At 45.3% G+C, this 12654-nt stretch overlaps 9 non-coding genes across 9 annotated transcripts; all 9 read left to right on the top strand.

Moving 5' to 3' along the window:
* Positions 1-868: 868 nt before the first annotated feature.
* LOC141226417 (U2 spliceosomal RNA) lies at positions 869-1059 on the top strand. The gene has a single exon (XR_012293549.1). It is a non-coding gene; the product is annotated as a U2 spliceosomal RNA (small nuclear RNA).
* A 1120-nt stretch (positions 1060-2179) lies between these two features.
* LOC141226416 (U2 spliceosomal RNA) lies at positions 2180-2370 on the top strand. Its single transcript, XR_012293548.1, has one exon. It is a non-coding gene; the product is annotated as a U2 spliceosomal RNA (small nuclear RNA).
* Positions 2371-3492: 1122 nt separating this feature from the next.
* Positions 3493-3683, top strand: LOC141226414 (U2 spliceosomal RNA). The gene has a single exon (XR_012293546.1). It is a non-coding gene; the product is annotated as a U2 spliceosomal RNA (small nuclear RNA).
* Positions 3684-4802: 1119 nt separating this feature from the next.
* Positions 4803-4993, top strand: LOC141226413 (U2 spliceosomal RNA). The gene has a single exon (XR_012293545.1). It is a non-coding gene; the product is annotated as a U2 spliceosomal RNA (small nuclear RNA).
* A 1120-nt stretch (positions 4994-6113) lies between these two features.
* Positions 6114-6304, top strand: LOC141226068 (U2 spliceosomal RNA). The gene has a single exon (XR_012293297.1). It is a non-coding gene; the product is annotated as a U2 spliceosomal RNA (small nuclear RNA).
* A 1122-nt stretch (positions 6305-7426) lies between these two features.
* On the top strand, positions 7427-7617 carry LOC141226121 (U2 spliceosomal RNA). The gene has a single exon (XR_012293348.1). It is a non-coding gene; the product is annotated as a U2 spliceosomal RNA (small nuclear RNA).
* A 1120-nt stretch (positions 7618-8737) lies between these two features.
* Positions 8738-8928, top strand: LOC141226412 (U2 spliceosomal RNA). The gene has a single exon (XR_012293544.1). It is a non-coding gene; the product is annotated as a U2 spliceosomal RNA (small nuclear RNA).
* A 1119-nt stretch (positions 8929-10047) lies between these two features.
* LOC141226411 (U2 spliceosomal RNA) lies at positions 10048-10238 on the top strand. The gene has a single exon (XR_012293543.1). It is a non-coding gene; the product is annotated as a U2 spliceosomal RNA (small nuclear RNA).
* Positions 10239-11356: 1118 nt separating this feature from the next.
* LOC141226410 (U2 spliceosomal RNA) lies at positions 11357-11547 on the top strand. The gene has a single exon (XR_012293542.1). It is a non-coding gene; the product is annotated as a U2 spliceosomal RNA (small nuclear RNA).
* Positions 11548-12654: the final 1107 nt, after the last annotated feature.

Raw genomic sequence — 12654 nt, 5'->3', positions numbered from 1 at the left:
GGATAAACAGACATATTAGGCAAGCATTTTGGAGCTTTCACCTAAATAACTACAGGTGGTGAGATAAGCTGCACAATATAATTGACCTTTCAGTATATTGTTGCACACACACCATCTATTTAGCAAATGCCCTTGTTATCAACAGCAGCCTTTTAAACTCACCTGAGCTAACAGGTATGTGAGCTGGTTACTCTGCTGCGCTTAAAATTTCTTTTTTGGTTTGCTACAATGCCTTTTCTGAAACGTTGTCTCCCTCTGCTGGAACACTGACTTCTTTCATTTAATGCCTGCAGACTATAAAAGAGAAACCAACCCAAAAAGTTAGGTTGATTAGTCTGTGGCATTCTTTTAAACTGTTGCTTATGGCGGTCTCTGTGAGCTTCTCAGTGACATTCAGCCATCCAGGTATCCCGCCTGCAGTAGACGGAATGTGGCAATGGAACGCTGGCTGCGCGTGTCATAATAGGCTCTGAGCCTTTATATACCTGCGCACAGCAGCAGCCACCTTCAGTCTGCTGCTGGACAGCCAGCAGCAGCAGCAGCAGGAGAGGTAATTAATCAGCAACCCTCCTGCTAAGGGTAGACAGCTGCTCGTTCCACCCCCGCCCGCCTTAATTGGTTCTCCTCCCTTCCAACGGTGTTGAGGCGGGTGGGAACAGCCGGGGGTTGAGGGTACTGTGCTAAAAGAGGTGGAGTTATGCAGATCTAAAACGCGTGGATTGCAGCAGCAGCAGGCCGAAAAGTGCAGGCATGTGAGGGATCTAGAGGTTGACAGCATGTCTTCTTAACGGGAGTCCAGGTGGCCATCTCCACAAATGGACTTTTCAGAATCCTTGGGTGGCACCGTAGTCGGAAACCAATTCTGGTTATCGCTTCTCGGCCTTTTGGCTAAGATCAAGTGTAGTATCTGTTCTTATCAGTTTAATATCTGATACGTCCCCTATCTGGGGACCATATATTAAATGGATTTTTAGAACAGGGAGATGGAAAAAGAGCTTGCTCTGTCCACTCCACGCATTGACCTGGTATTGCAGTATCTCCAGGACCGGTGCACCCCTTCTTTAATGCAGTTTCTAAAATCAGAAAGAATTGAATTCAATGCTTTTTGTTCATTTTGCTTGTTTGTCGGATTTTGGGATGGACTCTTTGGCTTTGCTTTTCTTCTCCTCATTGGATTTTTCATGTTAAAAGTTGCAGAAGCCAGATGACAAGCTCATTTTGGTTCAACTTCAGCAACTGTGCAATGCATTGCCATGTAATGTAATGTAATGCAATGCTATCTATCTAGCTCTCCCTCTATACTTCCTTTTGGATAAACAGACATATTAGGCAAGCATTTTGGAGCTTTCACCTAAATAACTACAGGTGGTGAGATAAGCTGCACAATATAATTGACCTTTCAGTATATTGTTGCACACACACCATCTATTTAGCAAATGCCCTTGTTATCAACAGCAGCCTTTTAAACTCACCTGAGCTAACAGGTATGTGAGCTGGTTACTCTGCTGCGCTTAAAATTTCTTTTTTGGTTTGCTACAATGCCTTTTCTGAAACGTTGTCTCCCTCTGCTGGAACACTGACTTCTTTCATTTAATGCCTGCAGACTATAAAAGAGAAACCAACCCAAAAAGTTTGGTTGATTAGTCTGTGGCATTCTTTTAAACTGTTGCTTATGGCGGTCTCTGTGAGCTTCTCAGTGACATTCAGCCATCCAGGTATCCCGCCTGCAGTAGACGGAATGTGGCAATGGAACGCTGGCTGCGCGTGTCATAATAGGCTCTGAGCCTTTATATACCTGCGCACAGCAGCAGCCACCTTCAGTCTGCTGCTGGACAGCCAGCAGCAGCAGCAGCAGGAGAGGTAATTAATCAGCAACCCTCCTGCTAAGGGTAGACAGCTGCTCGTTCCACCCCCCCCCCGCCTTAATTGGTTCTCCTCCCTTCCAACTGTGTTGAGGCGGGTGGGAACAGCCGGGGGTTGAGGGTACTGTGCTAAAAGAGGTGGAGTTATGCAGATCTAAAACGCGTAGATTGCAGCAGCAGCAAGCCGAAAAGTGCAGGCATGTGAGGGATCTAGAGGTTGACAGCATGTCTTCTTAACGGGAGTCCAGGTGGCCATCTCCACAAATGGACTTTTCAGAATCCTTGGGTGGCACCGTAGTCGGAAACCAATTCTGGTTATCGCTTCTCGGCCTTTTGGCTAAGATCAAGTGTAGTATCTGTTCTTATCAGTTTAATATCTGATACGTCCCCTATCTGGGGACCATATATTAAATGGATTTTTAGAACAGGGAGATGGAAAAAGAGCTTGCTCTGTCCACTCCACGCATTGACCTGGTATTGCAGTATCTCCAGGACCGGTGCACCCCTTCTTTAATGCAGTTTCTAAAATCAGAAAGAATTGAATTCAATGCTTTTTGTTCATTTTGCTTGTTTGTCGGATTTTGGGATGGACTCTTTGGCTTTGCTTTTCTTCTCCTCATTGGATTTTTCATGTTAAAAGTTGCAGAAGCCAGATGACAAGCTCATTTTGGTTCAACTTCAGCAACTGTGCATTGCATTGCCATGTAATGTAATGTAATGCAATGCTATCTATCTAGCTCTCCCTCTATACTTCCTTTTGGATAAACAGACATATTAGGCAAGCATTTTGGAGCTTTCACCTAAATAACTACAGGTGGTGAGATAAGCTGCACAATATAATTGACCTTTCAGTATATTGTTGCACACACACCATCTATTTAGCAAATGCCCTTGTTATCAACAGCAGCCTTTTAAACTCACCTGAGCTAACAGGTATGTGAGCTGGTTACTCTGCTGCGCTTAAAATTTCTTTTTTGGTTTGCTACAATGCCTTTTCTGAAACGTTGTCTCCCTCTGCTGGAACACTGACTTCTTTCATTTAATGCCTGCAGACTATAAAAGAGAAACCAACCCAAAAAGTTTGGTTGATTAGTCTGTGGCATTCTTTTAAACTGTTGCTTATGGCGGTCTCTGTGAGCTTCTCAGTGACATTCAGCCATCCAGGTATCCCGCCTGCAGTAGACGGAATGTGGCAATGGAACGCTGGCTGCGCGTGTCATAATAGGCTCTGAGCCTTTATATACCTGCGCACAGCAGCAGCCACCTTCAGTCTGCTGCTGGACAGCCAGCAGCAGCAGCAGCAGGAGAGGTAATTAATCAGCAACCCTCCTGCTAAGGGTAGACAGCTGCTCGTTCCACCCCCCCCCCCCGCCTTAATTGGTTCTCCTCCCTTCCAACGGTATTGAGGCGGGTGGGAACAGCCGGGGGTTGAGGGTACTGTGCTAAAAGAGGTGGAGTTATGCAGATCTAAAACGCGTGGATTGCAGCAGCAGCAAGCCGAAAAGTGCAGGCATGTGAGGGATCTAGAGGTTGACAGCATGTCTTCTTAACGGGAGTCCAGGTGGCCATCTCCACAAATGGACTTTTCAGAATCCTTGGGTGGCACCGTAGTCGGAAACCAATTCTGGTTATCGCTTCTCGGCCTTTTGGCTAAGATCAAGTGTAGTATCTGTTCTTATCAGTTTAATATCTGATACGTCCCCTATCTGGGGACCATATATTAAATGGATTTTTAGAACAGGGAGATGGAAAAAGAGCTTGCTCTGTCCACTCCACGCATTGACCTGGTATTGCAGTATCTCCAGGACCGGTGCACCCCTTCTTTAATGCAGTTTCTAAAATCAGAAAGAATTGAATTCAATGCTTTTTGTTCATTTTGCTTGTTTGTCGGATTTTGGGATGGACTCTTTGGCTTTGCTTTTCTTCTCCTCATTGGATTTTTCATGTTAAAAGTTGCAGAAGCCAGATGACAAGCTCATTTTGGTTCAACTTCAGCAACTGTGCATTGCATTGCCATGTAATGTAATGTAATGCAATGCTATCTATCTAGCTCTCCCTCTATACTTCCTTTTGGATAAACAGACATATTAGGCAAGCATTTTGGAGCTTTCACCTAAATAACTACAGGTGGTGAGATAAGCTGCACAATATAATTGACCTTTCAGTATATTGTTGCACACACACCATCTATTTAGCAAATGCCCTTGTTATCAACAGCAGCCTTTTAAACTCACCTGAGCTAACAGGTATGTGAGCTGGTTACTCTGCTGCGCTTAAAATTTCTTTTTTGGTTTGCTACAATGCCTTTTCTGAAACGTTGTCTCCCTCTGCTGGAACACTGACTTCTTTCATTTAATGCCTGCAGACTATAAAAGAGAAACCAACCCAAAAAGTTTGGTTGATTAGTCTGTGGCATTCTTTTAAACTGTTGCTTATGGCGGTCTCTGTGAGCTTCTCAGTGACATTCAGCCATCCAGGTATCCCGCCTGCAGTAGACGGAATGTGGCAATGGAACGCTGGCTGCGCGTGTCATAATAGGCTCTGAGCCTTTATATACCTGCGCACAGCAGCAGACACCTTCAGTCTGCTGCTGGACAGCCAGCAGCAGCAGCAGCAGGAGAGGTAATTAATCAGCAACCCTCCTGCTAAGGGTAGACAGCTGCTCGTTCCACCCCCCCCCGCCTTAATTGGTTCTCCTCCCTTCCAACGGTGTTGAGGCGGGTGGGAACAGCCGGGGGTTGAGGGTACTGTGCTAAAAGAGGTGGAGTTATGCAGATCTAAAACGCGTGGATTGCAGCAGCAGCAAGCCGAAAAGTGCAGGCATGTGAGGGATCTAGAGGTTGACAGCATGTCTTCTTAACGGGAGTCCAGGTGGCCATCTCCACAAATGGACTTTTCAGAATCCTTGGGTGGCACCGTAGTCGGAAACCAATTCTGGTTATCGCTTCTCGGCCTTTTGGCTAAGATCAAGTGTAGTATCTGTTCTTATCAGTTTAATATCTGATACGTCCCCTATCTGGGGACCATATATTAAATGGATTTTTAGAACAGGGAGATGGAAAAAGAGCTTGCTCTGTCCACTCCACGCATTGACCTGGTATTGCAGTATCTCCAGGACCGGTGCACCCCTTCTTTAATGCAGTTTCTAAAATCAGAAAGAATTGAATTCAATGCTTTTTGTTCATTTTGCTTGTTTGTCGGATTTTGGGATGGACTCTTTGGCTTTGCTTTTCTTCTCCTCATTGGATTATTCATGTTAAAAGTTGCAGAAGCCAGATGACAAGCTCATTTTGGTTCAACTTCAGCAACTGTGCATTGCATTGCCATGTAATGTAATGTAATGCAATGCTATCTATCTAGCTCTCCCTCTATACTTCCTTTTGGATAAACAGACATATTAGGCAAGCATTTTGGAGCTTTCACCTAAATAACTACAGGTGGTGAGATAAGCTGCACAATATAATTGACCTTTCAGTATATTGTTGCACACACACCATCTATTTAGCAAATGCCCTTTTTATCAACAGCAGCCTTTTAAACTCACCTGAGCTAACAGGTATGTGAGCTGGTTACTCTGCTGCGCTTAAAATTTCTTTTTTGGTTTGCTACAATGCCTTTTCTGAAACGTTGTCTCCCTCTGCTGGAACACTGACTTCTTTCATTTAATGCCTGCAGACTATAAAAGAGAAACCAACCCAAAAAGTTTGGTTGATTAGTCTGTGGCATTCTTTTAAACTGTTGCTTATGGCGGTCTCTGTGAGCTTCTCAGTGACATTCAGCCATCCAGGTATCCCGCCTGCAGTAGACGGAATGTGGCAATGGAACGCTGGCTGCGCGTGTCATAATAGGCTCTGAGCCTTTATATACCTGCGCACAGCAGCAGCCACCTTCAGTCTGCTGCTGGACAGCCAGCAGCAGCAGCAGCAGGAGAGGTAATTAATCAGCAACCCTCCTGCTAAGGGTAGACAGCTGCTCGTTCCACCCCCCCCCCGCCTTAATTGGTTCTCCTCCCTTCCAACGGTGTTGAGGCGGGTGGGAACAGCCGGGGGTTGAGGGTACTGTGCTAAAAGAGGTGGAGTTATGCAGATCTAAAACGCGTGGATTGCAGCAGCAGCAAGCCGAAAAGTGCAGGCATGTGAGGGATCTAGAGGTTGACAGCATGTCTTCTTAACAGGAGTCCAGGTGGCCATCTCCACAAATGGACTTTTCAGAATCCTTGGGTGGCACCGTAGTCGGAAACCAATTCTGGTTATCGCTTCTCGGCCTTTTGGCTAAGATCAAGTGTAGTATCTGTTCTTATCAGTTTAATATCTGATACGTCCCCTATCTGGGGACCATATATTAAATGGATTATTAGAACAGGGAGATGGAAAAAGAGCTTGCTCTGTCCACTCCACGCATTGACCTGGTATTGCAGTATCTCCAGGACCGGTGCACCCCTTCTTTAATGCAGTTTCTAAAATCAGAAAGAATTGAATTCAATGCTTTTTGTTCATTTTGCTTGTTTGTCGGATTTTGGGATGGACTCTTTGGCTTTGCTTTTCTTCTCCTCATTGGATTTTTCATGTTAAAAGTTGCAGAAGCCAGATGACAAGCTCATTTTGGTTCAACTTCAGCAACTGTGCATTGCATTGCCATGTAATGTAATGTAATGCAATGCTATCTATCTAGCTCTCCCTCTATACTTCCTTTTGGATAAACAGACATATTAGGCAAGCATTTTGGAGCTTTCACCTAAATAACTACAGGTGGTGAGATAAGCTGCACAATATAATTGACCTTTCAGTATATTGTTGCACACACACCATCTATTTAGCAAATGCCCTTGTTATCAACAGCAGCCTTTTAAACTCACCTGAGCTAACAGGTATGTGAGCTGGTTACTCTGCTGCGCTTAAAATTTCTTTTTTGGTTTGCTACAATGCCTTTTCTGAAACGTTGTCTCCCTCTGCTGGAACACTGACTTCTTTCATTTAATGCCTGCAGACTATAAAAGAGAAACCAACCCAAAAAGTTTGGTTGATTAGTCTGTGGCATTCTTTTAAACTGTTGCTTATGGCGGTCTCTGTGAGCTTCTCAGTGACATTCAGCCATCCAGGTATCCCGCCTGCAGTAGACGGAATGTGGCAATGGAACGCTGGCTGCGCGTGTCATAATAGGCTCTGAGCCTTTATATACCTGCGCACAGCAGCAGCCACCTTCAGTCTGCTGCTGGACAGCCAGCAGCAGCAGCAGCAGGAGAGGTAATTAATCAGCAACCCTCCTGCTAAGGGTAGACAGCTGCTCGTTCCACCCCCCCCCCCCGCCTTAATTGGTTCTCCTCCCTTCCAACGGTGTTGAGGCGGGTGGGAACAGCCGGGGGTTGAGGGTACTGTGCTAAAAGAGGTGGAGTTATGCAGATCTAAAACGCGTGGATTGCAGCAGCAGCAAGCCGAAAAGTGCAGGCATGTGAGGGATCTAGAGGTTGACAGCATGTCTTCTTAACGGGAGTCCGGGTGGCCATCTCCACAAATGGACTTTTCAGAATCCTTGGGTGGCACCGTAGTCGGAAACCAATTCTGGTTATCGCTTCTCGGCCTTTTGGCTAAGATCAAGTGTAGTATCTGTTCTTTTCAGTTTAATATCTGATACGTCCCCTATCTGGGGACCATATATTAAATGGATTTTTAGAACAGGGAGATGGAAAAAGAGCTTGCTCTGTCCACTCCACGCATTGACCTGGTATTGCAGTATCTCCAGGACCGGTGCACCCCTTCTTTAATGCAGTTTCTAAAATCAGAAAGAATTGAATTCAATGCTTTTTGTTCATTTTGCTTGTTTGTCGGATTTTGGGATGGACTCTTTGGCTTTGCTTTTCTTCTCCTCATTGGATTTTTCATGTTAAAAGTTGCAGAAGCCAGATGACAAGCTCATTTTGGTTCAACTTCAGCAACTGTGCATTGCATTGCCATGTAATGTAATGTAATGCAATGCTATCTATCTAGCTCTCCCTCTATACTTCCTTTTGGATAAACAGACATATTAGGCAAGCATTTTGGAGCTTTCACCTAAATAACTACAGGTGGTGAGATAAGCTGCACAATATAATTGACCTTTCAGTATATTGTTGCACACACACCATCTATTTAGCAAATGCCCTTGTTATCAACAGCAGCCTTTTAAACTCACCTGAGCTAACAGGTATGTGAGCTGGTTACTCTGCTGCGCTTAAAATTTCTTTTTTGGTTTGCTACAATGCCTTTTCTGAAACGTTGTCTCCCTCTGCTGGAACACTGACTTCTTTCATTTAATGCCTGCAGACTATAAAAGAGAAACCAACCCAAAAAGTTTGGTTGATTAGTCTGTGGCATTCTTTTAAACTGTTGCTTATGGCGGTCTCTGTGAGCTTCTCAGTGACATTCAGCCATCCAGGTATCCCGCCTGCAGTAGACGGAATGTGGCAATGGAACGCTGGCTGCGCGTGTCATAATAGGCTCTGAGCCTTTATATACCTGCGCACAGCAGCAGCCACCTTCAGTCTGCTGCTGGACAGCCAGCAGCAGCAGCAGCAGGAGAGGTAATTAATCAGCAACCCTCCTGCTAAGGGTAAACAGCTGCTCGTTCCACCCCCCCCCCGCCTTAATTGGTTCTCCTCCCTTCCAACGGTGTTGAGGCGGGTGGGAACAGCCGGGGGTTGAGGGTACTGTGCTAAAAGAGGTGGAGTTATGCAGATCTAAAACGCGTGGATTGCAGCAGCAGCAAGCCGAAAAGTGCAGGCATGTGAGGGATCTAGAGGTTGACAGCATGTCTTCTTAACGGGAGTCCAGGTGGCCATCTCCACAAATGGACTTTTCAGAATCCTTGGGTGGCACCGTAGTCGGAAACCAATTCTGGTTATCGCTTCTCGGCCTTTTGGCTAAGATCAAGTGTAGTATCTGTTCTTATCAGTTTAATATCTGATACGTCCCCTATCTGGGGACCATATATTAAATGGATTTTTAGAACAGGGAGATGGAAAAAGAGCTTGCTCTGTCCACTCCACGCATTGACCTGGTATTGCAGTATCTCCAGGACCGGTGCACCCCTTCTTTAATGCAGTTTCTAAAATCAGAAAGAATTGAATTCAATGCTTTTTGTTCATTTTGCTTGTTTGTCGGATTTTGGGATGGACTCTTTGGCTTTGCTTTTCTTCTCCTCATTGGATTTTTCATGTTAAAAGTTGCAGAAGCCAGATGACAAGCTCATTTTGGTTCAACTTCAGCAACTGTGCATTGCATTGCCATGTAATGTAATGTAATGCAATGCTATCTATCTAGCTCTCCCTCTATACTTCCTTTTGGATAAACAGACATATTAGGCAAGCATTTTGGAGCTTTCACCTAAATAACTACAGGTGGTGAGATAAGCTGCACAATATAATTGACCTTTCAGTATATTGTTGCACACACACCATCTATTTAGCAAATGCCCTTGTTATCAACAGCAGCCTTTTAAACTCACCTGAGCTAACAGGTATGTGAGCTGGTTACTCTGCTGCGCTTAAAATTTCTTTTTTGGTTTGCTACAATGCCTTTTCTGAAACGTTGTCTCCCTCTGCTGGAACACTGACTTCTTTCATTTAATGCCTGCAGACTATAAAAGAGAAACCAACCCAAAAAGTTTGGTTGATTAGTCTGTGGCATTCTTTTAAACTGTTGCTTATGGCGGTCTCTGTGAGCTTCTCAGTGACATTCAGCCATCCAGGTATCCCGCCTGCAGTAGACGGAATGTGGCAATGGAACGCTGGCTGCGCGTGTCATAATAGGCTCTGAGCCTTTATATACCTGCGCACAGCAGCAGACACCTTCAGTCTGCTGCTGGACAGCCAGCAGCAGCAGCAGCAGGAGAGGTAATTAATCAGCAACCCTCCTGCTAAGGGTAGACAGCTGCTCGTTCCACCCCCCCCCGCCTTAATTGGTTCTCCTCCCTTCCAACGGTGTTGAGGCGGGTGGGAACAGCCGGGGGTTGAGGGTACTGTGCTAAAAGAGGTGGAGTTATGCAGATCTAAAACGCGTGGATTGCAGCAGCAGCAAGCCGAAAAGTGCAGGCATGTGAGGGATCTAGAGGTTGACAGCATGTCTTCTTAACGGGAGTCCAGGTGGCCATCTCCACAAATGGACTTTTCAGAATCCTTGGGTGGCACCGTAGTCGGAAACCAATTCTGGTTATCGCTTCTCGGCCTTTTGGCTAAGATCAAGTGTAGTATCTGTTCTTATCAGTTTAATATCTGATACGTCCCCTATCTGGGGACCATATATTAAATGGATTTTTAGAACAGGGAGATGGAAAAAGAGCTTGCTCTGTCCACTCCACGCATTGACCTGGTATTGCAGTATCTCCAGGACCGGTGCACCCCTTCTTTAATGCAGTTTCTAAAATCAGAAAGAATTGAATTCAATGCTTTTTGTTCATTTTGCTTGTTTGTCGGATTTTGGGATGGACTCTTTGGCTTTGCTTTTCTTCTCCTCATTGGATTTTTCATGTTAAAAGTTGCAGAAGCCAGATGACAAGCTCATTTTGGTTCAACTTCAGCAACTGTGCATTGCATTGCCATGTAATGTAATGTAATGCAATGCTATCTATCTAGCTCTCCCTCTATACTTCCTTTTGGATAAACAGACATATTAGGCAAGCATTTTGGAGCTTTCACCTAAATAACTACAGGTGGTGAGATAAGCTGCACAATATAATTGACCTTTCAGTATATTGTTGCACACACACCATCTATTTAGCAAATGCCCTTGTTATCAACAGCAGCCTTTTAAACTCACCTGAGCTAACAGGTATGTGAGCTGGTTACTCTGCTGCGCTTAAAATTTCTTTTTTGGTTTGCTACAATGCCTTTTCTGAAACGTTGTCTCCCTCTGCTGGAACACTGACTTCTTTCATTTAATGCCTGCAGACTATAAAAGAGAAACCAACCCAAAAAGTTTGGTTGATTAGTCTGTGGCATTCTTTTAAACTGTTGCTTATGGCGGTCTCTGTGAGCTTCTCAGTGACATTCAGCCATCCAGGTATCCCGCCTGCAGTAGACGGAATGTGGCAATGGAACGCTGGCTGCGCGTGTCATAATAGGCTCTGAGCCTTTATATACCTGCGCACAGCAGCAGACACCTTCAGTCTGCTGCTGGACAGCCAGCAGCAGCAGCAGCAGGAGAGGTAATTAATCAGCAACCCTCCTGCTAAGGGTAGACAGCTGCTCGTTCCACCCCCCCCGCCTTAATTGGTTCTCCTCCCTTCCAACGGTGTTGAGGCGGGTGGGAACAGCCGGGGGTTGAGGGTACTGTGCTAAAAGAGGTGGAGTTATGCAGATCTAAAACGCGTGGATTGCAGCAGCAGCAAGCCGAAAAGTGCAGGCATGTGAGGGATCTAGAGGTTGACAGCATGTCTTCTTAACGGGAGTCCAGGTGGCCATCTCCACAAATGGACTTTTCAGAATCCTTGGGTGGCACCGTAGTCGGAAACCAATTCTGGTTATCGCTTCTCGGCCTTTTGGCTAAGATCAAGTGTAGTATCTGTTCTTATCAGTTTAATATCTGATACGTCCCCTATCTGGGGACCATATATTAAATGGATTTTTAGAACAGGGAGATGGAAAAAGAGCTTGCTCTGTCCACTCCACGCATTGACCTGGTATTGCAGTATCTCCAGGACCGGTGCACCCCTTCTTTAATGCAGTTTCTAAAATCAGAAAGAATTGAATTCAATGCTTTTTGTTCATTTTGCTTGTTTGTCGGATTTTGGGATGGACTCTTTGGCTTTGCTTTTCTTCTCCTCATTGGATTATTCATGTTAAAAGTTGCAGAAGCCAGATGACAAGCTCATTTTGGTTCAACTTCAGCAACTGTGCATTGCATTGCCATGTAATGTAATGTAATGCAATGCTATCTATCTAGCTCTCCCTCTATACTTCCTTTTGGATAAACAGACATATTAGGCAAGCATTTTGGAGCTTTCACCTAAATAACTACAGGTGGTGAGATAAGCTGCACAATATAATTGACCTTTCAGTATATTGTTGCACACACACCATCTATTTAGCAAATGCCCTTGTTATCAACAGCAGCCTTTTAAACTCACCTGAGCTAACAGGTATGTGAGCTGGTTACTCTGCTGCGCTTAAAATTTCTTTTTTGGTTTGCTACAATGCCTTTTCTGAAACGTTGTCTCCCTCTGCTGGAACACTGACTTCTTTCATTTAATGCCTGCAGACTATAAAAGAGAAACCAACCCAAAAAGTTTGGTTGATTAGTCTGTGGCATTCTTTTAAACTGTTGCTTATGGCGGTCTCTGTGAGCTTCTCAGTGACATTCAGCCATCCAGGTATCCCGCCTGCAGTAGACGGAATGTGGCAATGGAACGCTGGCTGCGCGTGTCATAATAGGCTCTGAGCCTTTATATACCTGCGCACAGCAGCAGCCACCTTCAGTCTGCTGCTGGACAGCCAGCAGCAGCAGCAGCAGGAGAGGTAATTAATCAGCAACCCTCCTGCTAAGGGTAGACAGCTGCTCGTTCCACCCCCCCCCCGCCTTAATTGGTTCTCCTCCCTTCCAACGGTGTTGAGGCGGGTGGGAACAGCCGGGGGTTGAGGGTACTGTGCTAAAAGAGGTGGAGTTATGCAGATCTAAAACGCGTGGATTGCAGCAGCAGCAAGCCGAAAAGTGCAGGCATGTGAGGGATCTAGAGGTTGACAGCATGTCTTCTTAACAGGAGTCCAGGTGGCCATCTCCACAAATGGACTTTTCAGAATCCTTGGGTGGCACCGTAGTCGGAA

Source organism: Phyllobates terribilis, unplaced genomic scaffold (assembly GCF_046119375.1).
Source record: "Phyllobates terribilis strain yellow unplaced genomic scaffold, ASM4611937v1 Scaffold_414__1_contigs__length_1644244, whole genome shotgun sequence".
Classification (NCBI taxonomy): Eukaryota; Metazoa; Chordata; class Amphibia; order Anura; family Dendrobatidae; genus Phyllobates; species Phyllobates terribilis.
The sequence above is the reverse complement of the archived record's forward strand: the minus strand, read 5'-3'. Positions and strand labels throughout refer to the sequence as shown.